This window comes from Strix aluco, chromosome 1 (assembly GCF_031877795.1).
Source record: "Strix aluco isolate bStrAlu1 chromosome 1, bStrAlu1.hap1, whole genome shotgun sequence".
Classification (NCBI taxonomy): domain Eukaryota; kingdom Metazoa; phylum Chordata; class Aves; order Strigiformes; family Strigidae; genus Strix; species Strix aluco.
Window position 1 is genome coordinate 47,367,830 of NC_133931.1, and position 21,905 is coordinate 47,389,734.

At 39.6% G+C, this 21,905-nt stretch overlaps 1 protein-coding gene across 1 annotated transcript in view; it reads right to left on the reverse strand.

Moving 5' to 3' along the window:
• Window positions 1-21,905, reverse strand: part of ASXL3 (ASXL transcriptional regulator 3) — a 139,597-nt gene that overhangs the window by 92,815 nt on the left and 24,877 nt on the right. The window lies entirely within an intron of this gene.

Sequence of the window (21,905 nt, forward strand, 5' to 3'; positions counted from 1 at the left end):
GGAGGTGGGTAGCCCAGAACAGGAAAGGCAGCTTGGAGAGTGCGGGATTATTCTTTCGGCTGCAATATTGGTTTACAGTAACTGGAGAAGGATGGCCTCAGACTGACACAACTGGTTCCCATTTCAGACTCCTCAGAGCAAGGCCTGTATTTCACCTTTTGTCAGAAACGCAACATGCTCCCTTCAGCCGCTCCCAAACCTACGTGCCAGATGCAGCTGGTTCGCCTGAACTGTAACCCCTTGAGTTGCTTACATCTGGCTTGAGAAGACGCAGAGGAGGGGAGAGGCGGAGGTACCACCCTGCTGAGGGAAAGCAGAATTACCAAGTTTGAAGGAGCCCCACCCCCCCCACATTCTTCCATTCGAGCCTAATGTCATGTCCCTGATCTCTCACGTGATTTCAATGCAGTTTTCCAGTCGTTGCCATTAAAACCAATTGCAACTAAATTTATAACATTAGAGTGGGTGCTCATGTATAGACATCTTCCACTTTTCCCCAGTAATGAAAACACAAGAGGGAAAACACATCTGAGCTAGTTGTCATCTTATCGTCCTCCACGAGTAGACTGAACCATGGTCTCCACTCGCGTCAAAACCACCACCAGAAAGAATGTGGCAACCCAGACGGAGCTGCCACGCAAACATGCAGCGGTCCAGGTCCTGGGCTGCAGGGAGTGCCTGGGCCCGTCAATCCTGTCGGAGGGCAGCACTGACAGCACCTGTGTGCCCTGCGATCAGCTGGATGACCTGCTCAGCCTGGTGGAGGAATTCAAAGAGGTCACAAGATTAAGAAGTATTGGAGTGTGAAAGGGAGATTGATTGGTGGAGTAGCACCTTGGCACCTGTGAAGCAACAGGAGCAAATGGAGGCCCCAAACAATGCAGGCAATCCCTCATCCTCTTGCTACCAGGCAGAAGGAGGGGACCTAAGAGATGGGGGAGGCTGGAAACAGGTCCCTGCTCAAGGAGGCAGGAAAATCCTCTCCTGATCTCCCTCACCGTCCATGGTGTCCCTTCACAATAGATTTGGGGACCTGGAACTTTTGAATGAAGAAGAGAAGGAGGAAGAAAATGAGACAAACAAGGAGGAAGACCAAGGTCCACCAAGGCCGGGTCGTTCTGGACCAGGTATTAAAACCAGTTCTAAAAAGAACCCCAGAAGAGTCATTGTAGTGGGTGACTCCATTCTGAGGGGTGTCGAAGGCCCAGTATGCAGACCGGACCTGCTTCACAGGGAAGTCTGGTGCCTTCCTGGGGCCCAGGTAAAGGACTCACGGCAAAACTCCCCGCTCTAATGAGACCCAAGGACTACTACCCTCTCTTGGTTTTTCAGGTAGGTAACGATGACATTACCAGGAGAAGGCCTAAAGCAATGAAAAGAGATTTCAGGTCCTTGGGGACACTGATTAAGGGGTTGGGGGCACAAATTGTGTTCTCCTCCATCCCTTCAGTTGGGGGGATGGATGAAGAATACTGGAGAACTCAACAGATGAACTCGTGGCTCCAAGACTGGTGTTACCGGCAGAGCTTCAGATTTTTCAATCATGGGTTGGTATACAGGACGCCAGACCTTTTGGCACTGGATGGGAAGCACCTGTCCCAGAGGGTGAAAAGGATCTTGGGGCAGGAGTTAGCTGGGCTCACTAACAGAGCTTTAAACTAGATTTGAAGGGGGAAGGGGGCAAAACATCAGCCCAACTGAAGTGCATGTATGCCAATGCACACAGCATGGGTAACAAACAGGAGGAGCTTGAAGCCATGATGAAACAGGAAAATTATGATGTAGTGGCTCTCACAGAAACATGGTGGGATGTCTCCCATAACTGGAGTGCGCCTGTTGATGGCTACAAGCTCTTTAGGAGGGATAGACAAGGTAGGAGAGGTGGTGGGGTGGCACTGTATGTTAGGGACTGTTATGATTGCTTTGAGTACAAGTATAGTGAAGACAGGGTGGTGTCTTTGCGTTAGAATCAGGGGGAAGGCCAACAGGGCAGATGTTGTAGTAAGAGTCTACTATAGGCCACCCACCCAGGATAGAGAGGTGGATTAAATATTCTATAGGCATTTAGGAGAAATCTCACTATCGCTTGCCCTTGTTCTTGTGGGAGACTTTAACTTCCCAGACATCTGCTGGAAATAAACACAACAGAGCAGGACCAGTCCCGGAGATTCCTGGAATGTGTGGAAGATAACTTCCTGACACAGCTGGTGAGTGAACCAACCAGAGAAGGTGCCCTGCTGGATCTCCTCTTTGTAAACAGAGGAGGACTGGTGGATGATGTGGCAATTGGAGGCCGACTTGGGCACAGCAATCATGAAATAATAGAGTTCTCTATTGTTAGAGAGGCCAAGAGAAGGGGTAGCAGAACTGTCATCCTGGACTTCCAAAGGGCTGACTTTGTCTTGTTCGGGCACCTGCTTGACAGGATCCCTTGGGAGACGGTCCTGAAGGGTATAGGGGTCCAGGAAGGCTGGACACTCTTTAAGAAGGAAGTCTTAATGGCTCAGGAGCAGGCGGTCCCCAGGTGCTGTAAGAGAAGCCGGAGACAGAGAAGACCACCCTGGCTAAACAGGGAGCTTTGGCTGCAACTCAGGGAGAAAAGAAGAGTTTATGGCCTTTGGAATAAGGGGCTAGCCACTCACAATGATTACAAAGATGCTGTGATGCTATGCAGGGCAGAAATCAGGAGGCCTAAAGCCCAGATGGAAATAAATCTGGCTTCAGCAATCAAGGATAACAAGAAATGTTTCTATAAGTATGTGAGCAGCAAAAGAAAGACCAGAGAGAGCCTCCATCCCCTGCTAGACGCAGAAGGAAACATGGTAACAAGTGATGAGGAAAAGGCTGAGGTGCTTAATGCCGCCTTTGCCTCAGTCTTTAGTAACAAGACTAGCTGTACTGAGGGAATCCAGCCTCCTCAGCCAGAAGACAGAGACTGGGAGAATGACTCCCCCACAAACCAGGAGGAGATAGTCAGTGACCTACTGCATCACATAGACACACGCAAGTCTATGGGACTGGATGGGACACACCCGAGGGTGCTGAAGGAGCTGGCTGGGGTGCTTGCCAAGCCGCTTTCCATCATTTACCAGCAGTCCTGGCTGACTGGGGAGGTCCCAACAGACTGGAAATTGGCCAGTGTGACACCCATATATAAGAAGGGTCGGAAGGATGATCCGGGAAATTACAGGCCTGTCAGCTTGACGTCAGTGCCCGGGAAGCTGATGGAGCAGCTCACCCTGAGTACCATCACACAACACATGCAGGACAACCAGATGATCAGGCCCAGTCAGCATGGGTTTATGAAAGGCAGGTCCTGCTTGGCAAACCTGATCTTCTTCTCCAACAGGGCAACCCACTTATCAGATGAGGGAAAGGCTGTGGATGTTGTCTACCTTGACTTTAGTAAGGCCTTTGACACCGTTTCCCACAGCATTCTCCTGGTGAAACTGGCTGCTCGCGGCTTGGATGGGCACACACTTTGCTGGGTAAAAAACTGGCTGGATGGCCGGGCCCAAAGAGTTGTGGTGAACGGAGTTAAATCCAGTTGGCGGCCGGTCACGAGTGGTGTCCCCCAGGGCTCGGTTTTGGGGCCACTCCTGTTTAACATCTTCACTGATGATCTAGACGAGGGGATTGAGTGCACCCTCAGTAAATTTGCAGATGACACCAAGTTGGGTGGGAGTGTTGATCTGCTCGAGGGTAGGGAGGCTCTGCAGAGAGACCTGGACAGGCTGGAGCGATGGGCTAAGGCCAACTGTAGGAGCTTCAATAAGGCCAAATGCCGGGTGCTGCACTTGGGCCACAACAACCCCCAGCAGCGCTACAGGCTTGGGGAGGAGTGGCTGGAGAGCTGCCAGTCAGAGAGGGACCTGGGGGTGTTGATTGACAGCCAGCTGAACATGAGCCAGCAGTGTGCCCAGGTGGCCAAGAAGGCCAATGGCATCCTGGCTTGTATCAGAAATAGCGTGGCCAGCAGGGACAGGGAAGTGATCTTACCCCGGTACTCGGCACTGGTGAGGCCACACCTCGATTACTGTGTTCAGTTTTGGGCCCCTCACTACAAAAAGGACATTGAATTACTCGAGCGTGTCCAGAGAAGGGCAACGAAGCTGGTGAAGGGTCTGGAGCACATGTCGTACGAGGAGCGGCTGAGGGAACTGGGGTTGTTTAGTCTGGAGAAGAGGAGGCTGAGGGGAGACCTCATCGCCCTCTACAACTACCTGAAAGGAGGTTGCAGAGAGCTGGGGATGAGTCTCTTTAACTAAGTAATAAGTGATAGAACAAGAGGTAACGGCCTCAAGTTGTGCCAGGGAAGGTTTAGACTGGATATTAGGAAGTACTTCTTTACAGAACGGTTTGTTAGGCATTGGAATGGGCTTCCCAGGGAGGTGGTGGAGTCCCCATCCCTGGAGGTGTTTAAGAGTTGGGTCGACATAACGCTGAGGGATATGGTGTAGTTGAGAACTGACAGTGTTTGGTTACTGGTTGGACTGGATGATCTTCAAGACCTTTTCCAACCTAGACAATTCTGTGATTCTGTGACCTATGAGAATTAAATTTTAAAAGGTAAGCATATTATAGAGAAGAAGCTTAAATTGTGGCAATATTTAACCATTAAAAAGAAATAATCAACAAGTACTGCTGAGCAAAGTTTATTAACTACTGTACAGTTTAAGACGATTGTTTATATTTTATGAGAATTATGGATCTTTCACTTCAGAAATCTTTAGATCTTGAATATGTTACTCAATGTTGAGCTACTAGACTGTAACATGAGATTATTAAATAATATTTCTCCCTGATAGAAAAGCACAGCATTAAAGCCAATCGCTATGCTAAAAAGAAATCACTTTTAAGTTCCTTTCCTTTACCCTCACTAGCAAAAATCTTATTGAGTTATCCTAATTAAATTGTTTCAGTAATTTTGCCCATTCATAAAAATTGACACATGCCAACATGCTGGCCTGCTGGAGTTTGTTACATTGTGCCATTTCAGCCATACCATCCATGTGCCTAAGTAATCAATTTTCCAAATCAGTAAGACAGTTTTTAATGCTTATTACAATTTCTGTGGAAATTTTTACCTGGAAAGAATGTATCTATTCATTGAATGGCAATGCTAAAACCACCAAAGCTGAGTTATTTTAATATGAGGATTTTACAGTTTTTACTTGATGGAAAGTAATTTCCAGGGTCTTAGTTACCATGTACCAGTACCACATACAAGCTTTTCCAGGCAGTTAAAAATTTTGATTTCACTGCTAACAGCATTCAGTTACGGATTTCTCAACCACAGTGGACTTGCTTGGACTCTCTTTGCTCTCATTTTCCTTTGTCTCCATTTCTTCTGTCTTTTCCTTTTTTATTTTCCTTTTCTCTCTTTTATCTTCCTCTTTTTCTCTTCTCCTCTTCTCTCTCCTGCCTTTCATGTCTTTTTCTTTCCCCTTTTCTCTCTTCATTCCTTTTTATCTTCTCTCCCTCACTCTGTTCTTCTCTCCTTCTCCTCTCCCTACTCTCACGTTCCGTTCTTTCCTTTCTGCTTTTTTCTGACACTTTTCAGTCTTCTCCTTTCTTTCCCTATATTTATTTTATCTTTTCTTTTTCTTTCCTCTCTTCTCTTTTCATTCTTTCCTCTTTTATCTCTCCTTTCTTGCTTTTCTTCCTTTTTCTCTCTTCTTTTTCACTCCTCTCTTTTCTTCTTTTATCTTTCTTCTTCTCTTTTCTTCTCCTTTTCTTTCTCTTCTCTTACCTCTTTTCTTCCTCTCTCTCTTCTCCCCTGCTTTCTCTTTCCTCTTGGGGTGGGTTAACCTTGGCCAGCATCCAAATGCCCACCCAGCCAGTCACTCCCCCTCCTCAACAGGAAACAGGGTGAAAAGGGCATGAAAAAGCTCATGGTTTGAGATAAAGACAGGAAGATTGCTTACCAGTTACCGTAAGAGGCAAATCAGCCCCGACGTGAGTGAAATTAATTTATCGCAAATTAAAACAGATTTGTGTAGAGAGAAACAAAGACAAAAAAAATTAAAACAACAACTCCCCACTTCCAGGCTCAACTTTCCTCCTTCACTCCTGATTTCTCTACCTCCCCTGCACTGAGGGGCCCTGAGGGATGGGGGGGTTACAATCAGTCCATAACAGCTCCTTTCTGCCACCACTTCCTCCTCACACTTTTTGTCTGCTCCAGCCTGGGCTCTCCATGGGCAATAGCTCCTTCAGGAAATATCCAAATGTTCCAGTATGGGGTCCTCCACAGGCTGCAGTGCAGATATCTGCTCCAGCGTGGCCCTCCACAGGGGGCAGGGGAATCTCTGCTCTGGCACTTGGAGCACCTCCTCCCCTCCTTCTCTGACCTTGGTGTTCACACTACTGTTTCACACTCTCTTTTTTACCTTCCTCTTCTGTCTGAGTGCTGGTTTTGCCCTTTCTTAGATATGTTACCACAGAGGCACCACCATCTTGGCTGCTGGGCTCAGCGGTGCCCTGCGATGGGTCCGCTGGAGCCAGCTGGAACCGGCTGTGTCCATCTTGGGACACCCCTGGCCTCTCCTCGCAGAGGCCACCCCTGCAGCCCCCCCACTGCCAGCACCTTGTCATGTACACCTTTTCTTTTCTGTCTCTCTTTTATTTCTTTCATTTCTCTTTCCTCTCTCCCTTCTCTCTCTACTTCTCCATCTTCCTTTCTTTCCCTCTCTCTTCCTCTTCTTTCTTGTTCTTCTATTTCTTGCTCTCCTCATTCTCTTCTCTCATTCTTTCTTGCCATCCCCTCTTTCTCACCCTATAATATCCTATTCTTATAAAAGAATCATACTTCTTTTAAAGCAGAAAATAATAATAAACCTTTTTATGAAACAAGAGCAACTGAAATCACTAAATTTCATTTTGTTTTCATCCATTTCTACTCAAAAGAAAGTGTATCATATCTTATTCCTTCTCACTCACAAAAATTCCGAGAAATCTCCAGGTTTTTTTACTTTGTTTCTTCTCCCCGATTTTCAACTAGGGCACGACTTCTAACTGAAGAAATTTAGAATTTTGAAACTAAATGTCAAATTCTGGGATAATTATGCAAAAGCGTCATGTTTATTTTTAGCATCCAAAACATTGTATCCAACCCAAAAAGAGAACAAGGAAGTCAGAACATATGAGAACTACCTATTTCTCACAACTGAGTGTGAACTGAAGATTGTTCACACAATTTTTCACAATTGAGTGTGAACAATCTTCAGTTCACACTCAAGTGACAAAAATATTTCGAAACTCTATGGTATCATGAAAGAAAGAATGAATAAAAAGAAAAATTCCTTCCCTTACAAAAGATTTCTCTCAATATTCTCGTATTTGAAGAGTAATTCAGCACTTGAGAATGTTTTATTCAACCACCAGTACAGGCAGAAAAATCAAATTGATATAACAAATAAGGAAGCTGGGAGTAATCACAAACAAATGAAGATTAGATCCAAAAGTAAATTACCGTTTTCTAGCAATATTTATTCCTACAAAAATATTTCTGTAAGCAAGATGATACTTTCACACCTGACATTAAAATAAATGTAACTACTACAACTTTGATGACTAATACGTGTCAATTGTGCCCTTAAAATATTTCTGTTAAGAGCTCTTACCTGTAGGAAAGGCCTGAAATTAAACACAGAACAGGCAGTCACAGTACATCCTGTACCTTTAAAAATATAGCAACATGTGATTTATTGTATTGGGTTAAATTAAAATATTTGGGTGGATGTGAAATGTTTTAAGTTATACTTGCTGTACATAAGGGAGTTTGACTTGGCAAAACAGCATAGCAAAAGTTTCTTTCCTTCCCTCAAAGGATTGAACAGATACTTGTATTTTTGTGTTTTAACTTAATCCAGCTGTTGCAATTCATACTATTAGTAGATCTCCTTATTATTTTTTGACTTACAACAGCTCATTAAGTCTGGAACTGACTTAAGTTTCTATTTAACTTTTAATAGCTAAAAGTCAATCTAATTTCAAAATGTCACAGACAATGTTTTAAAATTATAACAATAGTAACTGTCAAATAATTTGTAAAAACAAAGCACTGATAACTAAAGTAAAAGTTTTAGACTGGATATTCTTGATAGGCACATCATTCCATCTGAAAGGAAGCTTGATTCTGCTGATGTCATGAATAAAGTCACTTTGAATGTAGGGGCTGAGACACACACACATAAAAGGAAAGAGCCAAAGAAACATAACATAATGTGGCATCACAAACAAAATTCAGTCTTAACCAGAAATTGTCTTCTGTTAGTCAGCCCAATCACTGTGACTAAATGTTTTTTAAAAATAATTAAATGGTAAGTATAATATTAAATCAATTGACAGTACCAATCATGTCATGAATTCCTGGATTGTAAACCTGGGCACAAATAATCTTGTATCACTACTACTTTAGTTATACAGTCCAGTACATCATCTGACTGAATGGTATTTTGATACAATTGCTTACATTAGTATCCTTAAGCTATTACTACAAACAGAGAAGCGTTAATGGTTGGATTTGTTTAGTGGTGTTGGTTTTGGATGAAGGGGACCAACAGTTAAGAGTATACATACAGTTTGCAACTGCCTAATTTTCACTGTCCAAGAAAAGATTCCCTGACTGAAAACAAGGAGTCTTTAAAAAAAAACCAAACCCAAACCAAAACAACAGCTTCCTGCTTGCCATATATTCTTAAAGATTTCTTCTCAAAAAACTCCTTGCTGTCCTTCATAGGTCATAGTTTTTTTCCTTTGTGATGACTATAGGGGACGTGTTATTTTTGACACAAGGATTCCATATGCAATAATGGCTACCTAAAGTATTTAGCAGCCTGTAAAAGAAAAACTCCAGCTGTATTGGTAACATAAGAAAAAGAAAGGAAGAATAACAAGTAATGGCGGTCATTTGCAAGACAGAATAATAATTGTCTAGATCCTGTGCTTGTTTTATTTTATTTGTAAATTAAATATAAAAGCATGCAAGTGAAGCTTGTTTAGGAAAAAAGTAGCAGATAAACATATCTTAAGCAATCCTACTGAAACATATAAGAGGCTATGGATGCTATAAGACCCTAATTAGGGTGACTCAGCTATTTTTGCTTGTTTTTTCTTTAATAAGTACTACCTTCCAGCAAAAGAGGTACTAGATCCCATTTTCCTTTTCTCATATTACAAATAAAATGAAAACAAGAAGAAATGAGGGGAAAAAAAATCAATTTGTTCTGTCTTTTAGCTATTGAGAGTAAACAGCAAAACAGTTCTTCGGAATTTTGGGAGCTCTTTCCCATAGTCTTTGCTATTAGAATAACTGAGCAAAGGATGTATTTGAGTATAATTTTGTGATTTATAACTTTGTATGCATATAAGTGCATGTGTATGTGTACAAAGGTGAATTTGTGTCTGTAGGTGTATTTACACACTCAAGCACATAAACAGTTTCATACATAGAGTATTTAAGTTCTTTTATATATACTTTAATTTTATATGTATGCTTTCTCAGTTCTCATTTGATAGTGTAAATATTTGCCAGCCACACAATTATTGGTTCTAGTGTACAGCTATCATAAAACAGCCTCACTGACAAATGCAGAGTTTATTGGGATTACAAGGAGGAGATGGGAGCTTTCTATACCGCTGAAAGAAAATCAGATCTTGCATAAAACATATTTTTCCTTCACATGATAGTACATAAGCAGGCAAAAGATATTTAGTCATTTTTTAAATTCTGTTTTGAAATGAAGAGCATGCACGTGGTTTAATTTCACAGTAATTAAGATGACTACCTATGAGACTCCAAATAAATAAAATGGAATTCCTATCAGCTAGCCTTAGAAAAGAAATTCACATATGAAACAAATTTTCTGAACAGTTATACTTAATCTTTTTCATAGTCCTCAGACAGTGAAATTCTGAGGCTTTTTTGGTCTTGATTCTATGAAAACATACTCCAAAATTTTAATGGAAATATGCCAGTGCATAACTATAAGAGAACTAGTAAATTTTTCAGCTCATGCAATATGAAGAAGAAAAAAAGATAAAATAATTCTTTCTCTATTTTTTCCCATTCAGTTAAGAAATGGTTTAATTACAGGTAGACTGAAACATATACCCATATCTTTATACAAACATAAAGACATCCACAGCAAACTGTTGCAGAAAATAAATTATTACTAGAAAATGATGCTTTCATAGAAAGCCTGACAATGTTTTCTTCTTACACTTTCAAGTAAAAGACATTTAACTCAGTCTGCCAGAAATGGCTATGCTTCTGCTCTGTGAAAAATATGCTAATGATGAAAATAAGGACAATTTACTGAATACTAAGCGGAAAATCTGTAATGAATTGCCTGTGTTATAGTGTTCAGTTTAGGCTTTTTTTTTTTTTTTGCCAGTTGCTATGGAATACTAGAAATAGCATAAAAAAGATTATACCATTTTGTGGGATGTTATGTATGTCCCTTAAGACAGAGTGCTTAGAAATAAAGACAAAAGTCAGCTGTGGGATAAATGAAATTCAAAGCTGTAATAAATAATAGATTCAAATACTAACTTTTCAATGCAAAAGAGAACTACAGAGAATAAAACAGAAGTGCCAAAAAAATCCAACCCCAACAAATAAATCTCAATCAGTAACTAGCAAGTTGAAACCTAGAATAATTCATTTTACACCTGCAAGAAAAAGCAGCTTCTTAAGTTACTTGGATGTTGCAACAAAAGCTCATAAATCCATTAAACTAGGCATGTCTTCAAGTTCCCAGCCAGACTTCAATTTTCACTGCAGGTTTTAAGTCCTCAACAGATTAAACTCTTTTCCTAAGAATATTTTACCAGAGTGTTCATTCAAAAGGTGACTCCTTCTAGCTAAAGTCTCCATATCATTCTGTGTTTGAAAGTTTGATATATATGGCTGCTCCTGACAGGCTTATGCGTTGAATTGCATTTGCTCAAACACTTCCTAAAGGAAATATAGTAGATTATTCTTGCCTTTTCTAAGCACAGGAGAGCTGAACAAGGTTGCTGACTACTCAGCAATAGTTCTCCCATTTTGCCCCTCACTAGCATACACTGATATTAAACTCCCTTGCAACTCTGATTTCTGACTTTTATTTTAAAATACTAGTTTATTACCCATGTACTTTAATGTCAATATGTGACAGATCACCATTTCAGAACAATGACATAAAGAGAACACATTCTTTCTAATCTCAGTTTCCCAAAGATGTTTTTGAAAGTTTTGGCTCTGGACAACAATGGACATCTATTACTAAAGCTCTTTCATGTCCTTGCTCCTCTTAAAAAGATGCTAGCAAAGCAAGCCGATAAAGGCAGTAAAATCGAAGAACATATATATCTACCTACCTTCCACACAGTCATGGTTCAGTTTATAGAACTGCAGGCAGACTGTGGATAAAAGAACTGGAAAACATTCTGTAGACTGTGGAAGGTGTCTTTTTCATAATTTAAAAAACGAAATCAGGCTTAAAGCACTACACTGTAAGAAACATACTATACACACACACAAAAAAACCAACCACCAAAACAAACAAAAAACCACCCCAAACAAACAAACAAACCAAAAAACTTGCACTGCTGGGATTAAAGACCTGGTGAAACTTTCCTAACAGAACTTCTGTGAGTATCTGATTGTTTTGAAAGTGTTTAGAGCTCCTGGATATCCTTATTTAATTTCTCTTTCTGAAAAAGACACACAAACTTTTACATAAATTACTCCTTGAAATAGAGAAACATTAAAGAAAAAAGATCTGTAGCATACTTACTTAAATATTGCTAAAAGAGAAGTCACACTTTCTAGAAGAAATTTGGGAACACAGTTACCATACAATATACACTTCAAGATAATAGTATGCATAATTTAACACCAATTTATAATGCAAGAGGCTTCTCTTCTCATCAGCCTGAACTACACTATTACTTTTCAGTCTCTTTCAATAGTAGTCTACACTGAACGTAAGAAAAAGAAAACACAACTTAAATTCTTACATTAAACATCAAAATATATTGATAAAGAAATTATTACCCTATGCAAAAAAAGCCAACACTGAATCTGTTGACAAATTCACACTATTTAGTCACAGCTGATGTCCATCTCCTACTTTAAAATAAAATGTCCTTTAATAGGAAGTGGTGTCATTACTGCAGAAAATAACTAGTAATTTCATAAGATCATCAGCATCTGCACTGCTATCCATCATTTGTTACATTTAAGTTTTTGGATTTCCTCTTGCATTAAAAAAGGAATATCTTTAATACGGCATTAACATATTATGGGGGTCTTAATTTCAGCAAATTTGTCTGTGATAAAGGGAACTTGGGCATGCATTCAATGATACAGACCTTTAGAAGTTGAAACATATTTATCACATCACAAAATTAAACAATCATAATTTTTCCTATTACAGCTAAACAAATTAACTTTTAAAATTTTCCTATTTCCACTGAATTATTATAACTTGAATACCTAATGATCATATGGGCCACTCTCCCTTACCAGTAAAGCATCAAACAAATAAAAAAGCTTTATACACTACAATATCTTATGTTTTTTGAGAAAATACAGGCTAGGCTCGGGCAGGCATAGAAGAAACCTAAGCAACTGCACAAGTAAAATAAAAATATTTTAATAGTACCAAGGAAGCAAGTGTGTCACACAGACTGGATTCCTGTTTTCCTAATCTTTGCAGACACATTTTGCAGAGCTGCTAATAGATTTAAAGCAAACAACTTTATGGCAGATCTTTTAAAAAATAAAAAAAAAAAATCAAGCATCACTATTTCCTATTACTTCCATGAAAGGTGGAAAGGTGGTTAAAATATATGTTTTAGCACTGAGACACAGAGAACTATTGTACCAAATGGAAAACTGAAGTACTGAACACTATATGAGCAAAAATGTATATGGAAAAGTAACAGTAATATAATAATCTTTTAAAAAAGAATCAACTGTTCTGAAATCTCAGTTCACCTGAGCATACAGGAACAGACTTCAACATGATGACAAATCAGGGGCAAAGTACAAAACGGGAAGCCATACGAACTTTTCTAAACTGTTGTAAATCATCTGTTGAAGGTCCCAGACATGATAAAATGATGGGATTGTGTTTTTATTTCCTCATAACTGGATCTGGAACCAAACTAAAGAAAAAAGCTTGGTTGGTCCTGAGCCACAATATGAAATAAATACTGAAATCTGGGATGTTCATAATGTATTACTTAAGAAAACTTCAGGCATATAAAATGGCCAAATGAATGGAGTTTGAGTCCTCATATATGGGAAGGGAAATAGGATGACAGCAGATTAGGGTAATTGGAGACCATGGGATTGGTGACCCAGTTTGAGAAAGAGGGAAGATTCATGTAGCAGAATCTCTTGGGACAAGGGACTGCATGTAGAAGGAAACTAGTAGAGCTACTGCACTAGCAACACCAATTTAATGGACAGGATATGAGGAGTGGAGGAGCAGAGGACCAGGCTATAGTCTTAGCTCTTCATTTAGCTTGGAAAAATACTACTTTGCTTCTGTCTCCACTCTCTTTTTACATATGCTCAATTAATATTCTTAACAGTAAGAACAATATCCTCCAAAGTATTCTGTATCATACTCAAAAGATTCTTACTATTTACATTGTTCCATTTATCATCTCTAACATGTCCAAAATTAAATCCACACCTTAATAAAACTAACACAGGAATTTGCATCTGTGACACAAGAATGATTTTTAGCCTGCCTGTAAACAGCTGGGGCACCTGTTACTACATGCATCATGCAAAAAAAAAAAAACCAAAAACCAACCACCAAACAACCAAAACCAAACAAATAGGTAGTTTTATAAAGAATGCTGACGTGCAGACTGATTTTACTGGACTGTTTCTTGAAGTCCCTAGACAGGGACTCCATTGTCCTGTGAAAGGAAGAGGAGCAGCATCAAAACAAAACAAAACCCCAAAAAAACCCTAGATAATTTCTAAAAACTGAAACATGGAGCAAAAATGAAGATAATGGTGATTCAGGGAAAAAGAAAAATACATTCAAGGTAGTTAAATGCCTTATATTGAAATATATCTTTTATAGGTATACACAATGGAAGAAGCACTAATAAATAAAAATTCTGTTGTCTTTGCAGTTAGCTGAGGGAAAACACTTGAGGTTTTGTTATTTTACATCTGTTTCATTAGCACCCAAAACCAGTTTTCCAAATCAATACAAAGACAGGATTACCATTGTACAGACATAAGCATGCTAGGTTTAAACTAACGGTAGGGTAATCACAATGCAGCAACATGTAATCAAGAATTAACAACCTTGCTCTTAGGCTCTAGTTAATACCATAGTTGTTTTAGGGCTACAGCACTATCAAAAACTGAAATAGTTATCACAGATGTGACATGGGTGTGATATAGAAGTTACAGTTCCAGTGCCGGAATGCAGTAACGTAGGAAAACCATCAGTTTTTACCAGGTTAGAAGGCACTGTGGCATAACAATGCTGGGAATGCCTAGGCAAGAAGGAACAAGCCTGAGATTTTCAGCTGATTAATTGCTGCTATCACAACTGCCTACCAAATTAGGCAGTTTGTTGTTACACTGGGAAGAACAGTGTTTCAAAGAGGTGTCTGATGTGAATTCATGCAGAAAGACAGGTTGTGCCGAAAGTTTGTTTCTTTCACTGCTCTACAGCCAAAAGCCACATCTGTAGAAACACAGAAATCAACCTAATAATGCCAGACAAAAGAATGTGAATAGCTTTCTCTCTCTCTTCCCATCAAGGCTTCCTTTCAGTCCATTACAGGGAATAACTACCTTGAAGACAAAACATTGCACTCCTTCAGCTGAAGAGGCTCCCAAATAAATTCTATCAGACATATGCAACCACAGAAGCCTCTTAAGTGTCTGTGCTTTTCCATTAACAGTCAGAGCCCTAAGACAAAAAATGTGGTTCTTTCAGTGAAATTTTTAAGAGCTTTTGGTTATTGGAGGGCATTTGCCTTTTTTTTTCTCCCCCTAAGTGGAAGATAAAAACAATGACTTAGTAATTATGAATCACAATGACATCTTGGAATTACAGAGAAAGGAAGTAAAAATTTCTCTGTCTACATGCATACACAATAAAAAAAGAACCTGAAAATGATAAACAACAGAAGACAGTTGCCAGCTCATTTAGCCTATTTACAGAAACAGTAGCATTCAGAACAGGTTTTATTTTTAAGTCAATAGCTCTAAGGATGAAGTATGCAAAGGCTTAAAGAGACACTGTCAAAAAGATCAAAGGATTCAGAAGTGACGGTAATATTTTCAGGAGTACCATCTCACTTCAGAGCTAAAGACAGATTCTGCACAGATCATGTGTTTTATGCCATTGATGACTCCACTCAGCAGTTCAAAGTGGGTTTCACTCTAGCTAACCCACTAGTTTAGTATTTCTGCACACAGAGTGTAAATCTAGTAAAAGTGTCTTGAGATTTATTAGGGTCATACTTTGCTGCTTTCCTAGGCTCACAAGACTTAATATGTTATGATATCATTCATGATAGATATTATCAACACTGTGGAGTGCAGAAGAAACAGCACTACTGCTAGTGCCAGTGGCAAGCATCTCCTCCTAGTCTTCTGAAAGACTACTGTCACAACAATAAATCAATAGATAGCTTAATCTTGCATAGCAAAAGACAAAATATGCAGAAAAAAAGGAGGTGGAGTTAGGACTGATGCCGTGATTCTCATAGTTGAAATGAAGATCAACGAAGAAACATCAAGAGAAAGAAGCTTAAGATTCCTACTGGATAAATGAAAAACAGAATGAGATGAAGGGATTTTTTTTTAACCTCTTCTGTGAATTATTTGAACAGAATAATCAAAGTTACTTGACAATACACAGGTCAGTTACTCTAGCTGAACAGGAAAAATGAAATTATGCCATTCCAGGGTTCACAGTCCTGAGTCTAATGGAGGAAAGTAAATAGCTAGCATAGCTGTGGGCTAAAGTTGCACTCCAAAAAATTAAACACTGCTTGTCCCAGTTTGAAAGTTTATTGGCTTTTAACTTCTACTGAGGATCTTTGACTTTAATCTTAACCAGGCAAGTCAATTTCCCAGCCTCACCAAGCAAAGGAGAAAGGGAACTACAAAAAGCCAAAACATAATCTAGGATTATTAGCATCAAACATTTATAAGAATTTGGCTGGATATTCTCCCCTAGGACTCAAACAATATGTATGGCCCAAGTACTGCAAACTAATCTAAAAAAAAATCATAGAAAAATATGGATCAAGTGATATGCTAGTTCATTCCCCTAGTTCAAGGCAGGATCGACCAAATCTACGTAATTCCTGACAGACATGTATCTAAATTTTTTTTTTAGAGAGATCTAGGGATCTCTCACATCTCCCACACAGTTCATGACAAAAATCACTTATACCTGTTAGAAAAAAAAAAATCTTCGTAGTAACTAATTGGAATCTTTTCTTGCTACAATTTAAAGGCCTTATTTCTTTCTGTCCATATCAGACATGTAGGGTAACTTATTCCCTTACTTTTTTCCTATCTTTTATGTATTGGAAGACTTACAATGTCTAAACTCAATCTTCTCTTCCTTAATCAGAACACCTAATTCATACCAACTTCTGTCTTATTTTTATCTCCCTGATAATTTTAAGCAGTCTTCAATTGGTCCTATCCTTCATGAAGGTGCAGTGCCCCAAACAGAAGGGCATAGGTATGTTATTCCTGGTGGTCCTACAGGCAATTTCTGGGTAATGACAAAAGAGGGCAAAACCAAGGATGGTATGAGGGTCAGAGTTTAATATAGCAAGAAACCAGGAGAATTAGAGAGAGAAGCTTTTTTTCTGTGAGAATCAGCAAAAACTTTTAAAACACGACCTATTTAAATATCCCCATTATGACCACACAGGCACCTCTGGGGAAAAGATAGACACAGAGAAAGAGAAGCATTTGGCAAATTCCTGGGCCTGTTAGGAACAAAAATGCTTGAACAGAAGATGTAAAAAGCAGTTAGGAAGGAAGGCAGTACTAGATCTGGCTTGAACCAGTGGGGAAGAAGCAGCTGAAAACATTGAGAGTTCATGACGGGAATGATTCTTCATTTTTAGGAAAATAAGGGAGAACACAAAAAGAAGAAATTGGGCTTCAGGAAATTAAACTTTGGCAAACTCACCCATGCACCATGAACAAAGACATTTCTGTAAGCACACCAACAGATAGGAAACTGGCTTGCTCTTCCCTGAAGGGGTGGCACTAAGCACTTACACCAAAAGCACAGGAGTGCTAGTGCCTTTTCTTTGTTGACACCTAATTAGAAAGGTGTCTATGATTAGACAGCTACTAAAACTAACACCAGAAACAAACACGGGAAAATTATTAGATGATAATTAAATAAATTAGATGTTCTCAAATCAGTTAAATCTGTTGAAACTCACCATAAGGTATTTAGAGTTGACTGGACTAGTCTCAGAATTATCAATAGTAAATTTTGAGAATTTGTAGAGGACAGTAGTGATTCCAAAAGACTGGAAAACGTCTAGTGACTAGCTTTAAAAAAAACAAAAAAAACGCAGGGGCAAGGAAGTAGATATGCAGCAACTGAATTTCAATTCCCCCAAAATATGGAATAAAAATTATTTGGAAGTATGTAGCAGATAAGAAGTTGAGTAATACATGACCTGTCAAGAACAAGTTACTTCAAATCTATCACAATATTCTTTATGACATAGTAGCAGACCCTGTAGTTAGAAAAGCAGCAGTAGGTACCATATAGCCCAACTTAATGAGTCTTTGGACTTTTATAAGAAAAGAGAAATATAATGCTGCAAAAGGAAACAAGTTCTAATAAGCAGATGACACTAAACTTGGAAGGGCTACATGCATGCTGCAAGACAACACTACATGTTAAAGCAATCTTAATAAATTTGAGAAACGGTCTGCAGAAGACCTGAATACAATTCAGCAAGAGGAATTCTAGACCTTAACAGAAATAAGTAACAGCAGAAATATAAGATGGAGAGTAACTAGCAAGGCAGCAGCACAGTGGAAAAGGAGCACTGAAGCTAGAGTGGATCATATTCTGACTAGTAGCCTATGTCACACTAGCAAAATCAGCAAAATCTCATGCTAGGATGCATAACCAGCAGGTTGCAAGTCTAGAAATTTACAATAGGACAGAGAATTTTTTTCAAAAGAATGGGACAGTGGATGCTAGGAAGGAAAATCCAGAGCACTGTGCACTGGAGTGAGCTGTTGTCTCCTTTCTAAAGAGATTTTAGTATCCAGGACTGTTGGCCTGACACTGTTCACTATCAGAGCAGGCATGAATGTAAAATAAGTACTTCTCCCTCCTCCTTCCTCACCCCTGGAAGAAAACTATATATTTTCTACATCCCAAAAAGGTTTTCCCTGAAAGTTTTTACTCCTTATAGGTAGCAGAAAAACTGCCTGCTGATCATTTTACAACCAACTATCATAACAGGAAAGATATTTAAAAATAAAATTGAGCTGTACATCCCCCAAGATATAGGAAACCGGGTAGGTGTGTAACCTCTCACAGGACATGTCAGTAAGTTATTATTTTAATTTCTAACATATATCTGCTTTGTAACTTCGGAATTTTCCTTCTATTGTATTTAATTATTTAAGTAATAAAAAAATAAATGTGCAACTTGATGTCTTTACTGCAAACAAAGAAAAGAAGAGGCTCAATAGTCTGACAGTGTCTTTTTAAAGATTACACATAATGACAATGAGATTGCTGAAAATCATATGTTATTCATTCAGATTTACTACCACAGCAAAAAGCTTTAGGTTAATTAATGCTGCAATATATTTGAAAAATGACTAAGCCAATTAATCTTGTTCATCTATAAATGGAACAGTAGAGGAAAATTTTTGAAGAACTTTATTTAGGATTGCCAAGGTTCTGCCAACAATGATAAGCAATATAAAGGAATAAGTAAAGTGTATTAAAGTAGTAACATATTGCTGGTACAAGCTCAGACTTGAAGAATATACAAATCAATATAGAATAAAATATGCTAGTGTCATTCTACTGCTTATGATCCGGTGACTGCATATCATAAATTTACATCTCTTGCTCATCCTAGCTGGCTGCAGCAGAGACCAGGAAAGATTATCTTTAGTAAGGGTAAAGGTACCATACTGGCAGAACGGTACTGACAGAAATTGCAGAGCTGGATCAAGTAAATGGGAGACTCTAAATTCAAGAACCGTGAAAACAAAACAATACTTACACACTGAGACCCAATCAACAAATATGTGCATGAAGTCAAATACCTTAACGGCTCCTATTAAGAGTTAGGCACTCAGATAAGTTCGCAGGTTTGTGCCTAATCAATATTAAAATACAGCAGAAGCACAACTTTTACATAAGAATCCAAATGCTTTAAAAAAATAAATAAATACAGAATCAACATTTTTGATTTTACAACTGCAGAGTTTAGAATTTTTAGGCTAATCAATTTAGGAATACCTAGCCTCTAGTGCAGTGCAATGTTTCAATTAAGGTGTAAAAGAACATTGAATTTTATCCTTCTCAGTTATCTAGATACTCATGACCACATATGGCATCCTGCAGTCGACTACAGATTCACTTATACCGGCACATACTATACCATGAATAAAAATTAGAATGAATCTGAATTTCCTTCCTATTTCCCTGCAATTCTCAGTTTCTTAGTAACTGAAGAAATGAAAGATCTAGCTTTGAACCTCTTTAAAGGAATCCTTCTCTTATTATTCATTCTGCAGCAATTAAAAAGGGCTTCCACATTTTCTAATGTTAAATCATAAAAAAGCTGCCTTCACTCCCTCTCAAAGGTTTTGCACACAAAATTTTATTCATGAACTGTTCACAGGAAAAAGAGTTTTTAAAATTACAAAGAAATGTTATTGTGAGGCATGGGAGCCTCTCCCATGCAATTGCCTCAAAGGTGTAAGAAGCAGCAAGCAATCTAATCACTGCTGTGAGAAACAGTATCTTAATAAAAACAGATTTTCAAAGGTGGGGTTTCTTGCTTTTTTGCTGTTGTTCTATGCAAATCCTTGCAGCATAACACACACGTTTGGACATTCATTTTCAAAAGTTTTCATTTCCTTGTTTCTTTGGCATCACTGCCAAATATACTTGAAGCAATTTCTTGACAGTAAGTAAAGCATTTTATATCTGTAAAAGGTGGCAAATTCAACTTCTTCTTGCATACCATCTTTTGCAATTTTACCAAAGTACAGCTGTTACAAGCATGTTATGAGGTTACCAGCAAAGCAGTGCATGGTTATGCAGTGCAAATGATCACAGTGTTCTGTTTCTTAGGAACAGTGAATTCAGTAAAATATGCCCCATAGTTACTTCTGGTTCACCAGAATACATTCAGAAGTTAACGGACACAATGCATTACTACTCCTCTACATGGGCTTTGAAGTTCTCCATCCTAAATGTTAGGTTCCATACTAAAAGAACATAATTAAAATAAAAGCAGGTATCTCCCTTTGCTTTGACACAGCAGCAAGTACTAAAACAATTTATTAGAATAGAAAATTTTTACTATGTGTTGGGTTTGTGTGTGGCGGCATTTTGGTAGAAGGGGAGGGTGCTACAGAGGGGGCTACAGAGGGTCCCCCAGCTCCAAGCTGGACCTGCCTCTGGCCAAGGCCAAGACAATTAGAGATGGTGGCTGCACCTCTGTGATAATGTATTTAAGAAGGGGACCCTGAGAGGAGGAGGGGTTGTGAGGGAAGTATCTATGTAAACACTGAGGTCAGTTGAAGAAAGGAGGCGGGGAGGAGGTGTGCTGGAACAGAGACTCCCCTGCAGCCTGTGGTGAGAGGGCAGGCTGTCTCCCTGCAGCCCATGGAGGTCACCACACCAGAGCAGGTGGCTGCATCTGAAGAAGGCTGAGACTCTGAGGGAAGCCCGCTCTGGAGCAGTCTGTTGCTGGGAAGACTGCAGCCCGTGGAAGGGACCCACGGTGGAGCAGTTCGTGAAGAGCTGCAGTCTGTGGGAGGGACCACGCTAGAGCAGTTTGGGAAGAGCTGCAGCCCTGTGGGAAGGACTCATGTCAGAGAAGTTTGTGGAGGACTGTCTCCCATGAGAGAGACCCCACACTGGAGGAGGGGAAGAGTGTGAGGAGTCCTCCATCTGAAGAGGAAGGAGCAGCAGAAACAACGGGTGATGAACTGACCACAACCCCCATCCTCCATCACCCTGCATTGCTGGGAGGAGGAGGTATAGAAATCAGGAGAAAAGCTGAGTCTGGGAAGAAAGGAGGGGTGGAGGAAGGTCTTTTTAAGATGTGGTGTATTTCTCACTGTCCTACTCTGATTGGTGAATTAAGTGTTGGTGGTGTTCAAAATTAAATTGATGTTCCTTCTCTTCCCCACTTGAGTCTGCCTTTTGTCTATGACCATAACTGGTGAGTCATCCCTCTCTGTCCTTGTCTCGATCCCCAAGCCTTTTTCTTTATTTTCTCCTCCCCATCCTAGAGGGAGAAGGAGTAAGCAAGCGGCTGTGTGGTGCTCAGTGCCCTCTGGGCTCAAACCACGACACACTAACATTTGGAGAAGACAAAACTGCATCTTGTAGGGGACCCCGACCAATCAACCAGTTTTTCCTTAGCTTATTTTCTGGCCAAGTTTCCATCTGCAGGTCACTAGAAGACCTACCAAGTAGTCAGTCACCTTTGAGGAATAAGAAGCTTCATGCCTATCTCAACTACATGTCAATGGAAGACAACCACTGATTTCTACAGGCTCAGGATAACCCCTAACAGCTTAACATTGAAATCTATAACCAGAGTATGCTGTTATTAAGCGACTCAGTATCCAACCTCCGCAGCCATACAGACCAGCTCCCAGT